Consider the following 1,123-nt stretch of genomic DNA (forward strand, 5'->3'; position numbering starts at 1 on the left):
TATATATATATATATATTAATGTACGTTCATGTATTTATATTTAATTAGATATAAGCTGATTGGTTTTATTTTGATTAATTTTGTTTTTAATCAATTAAAACTTCCATCCGTTTCATCAATAGTAACTGACGTTCGATTTATAACTATACGAAAAGTTCACACCAGATATAAGAATAGCAAAAACAACAACGACAACAACAACCACTACAACTACACAGAATGTTTTGGATTTTTTACATACATACATACATACGTACATACATACGTACATACATACGTACATACATACGTATTCAATATGACTGACTCCGCCAATATCTCATTTTGATCAAATCAATTCCTATAAAACCTCAACTGGAAGTGAGTTTTGAACACACACACACACACACACACACACACACACACACACACACACACACAAATATATCTGAATCGAACCTGATCTATATCGATGAAATGGATGTTATATAAATGATTATAATATCATAAATAAATGCATTAAAAAAGTATAAAGGAAAGCTAATTAGCTGTTACCTTAATTATATGTAATGTAATAACGTATGTAAACATCGTCAAGATGCGAATGTATATTTATATATATTTGATATCTACATATTTATAAATTAAAATAATGATTAAATGATATAATTTTTATTCATATATTATAACGAAATTTCTGAATTAGTTAAACTGAATTTGTTCAGTAGTTCATAAATCTTTGTCTATTATGATTATTATTATCATTATTATTATTATTATTATTATTATTATTATTATTATTATCATTATTATTATTATTATTGTTGTTGTTATTATTATTAAGGCGGTGAGCTGGCAGAATCGTTAGAGCGTCAACCTAAATTCCTTGCAGCATTTGTTATACCCCTTTTACGAACACAGTTCCGATCCCATCGACTTTGCTTTTGGACCCATTCGGGGGTCGATAAAATAATTTCCAGTCAAGTACTGGAGTCGATGTAATCGCCCAAATCTTTCCTTGCACCCGTAATATGAAAAATTATTATTATTATTATTATTATTATTATTATTATTATTATTATTATTATTATTATTATTATTATTATTATTATTATTAAGGCGGTGAGCTGGCAGAATCGTTAG

This window comes from Octopus bimaculoides, chromosome 20 (genome assembly GCF_001194135.2).
Source record: "Octopus bimaculoides isolate UCB-OBI-ISO-001 chromosome 20, ASM119413v2, whole genome shotgun sequence".
NCBI lineage: Eukaryota > Metazoa > Mollusca > Cephalopoda > Octopoda > Octopodidae > Octopus > Octopus bimaculoides.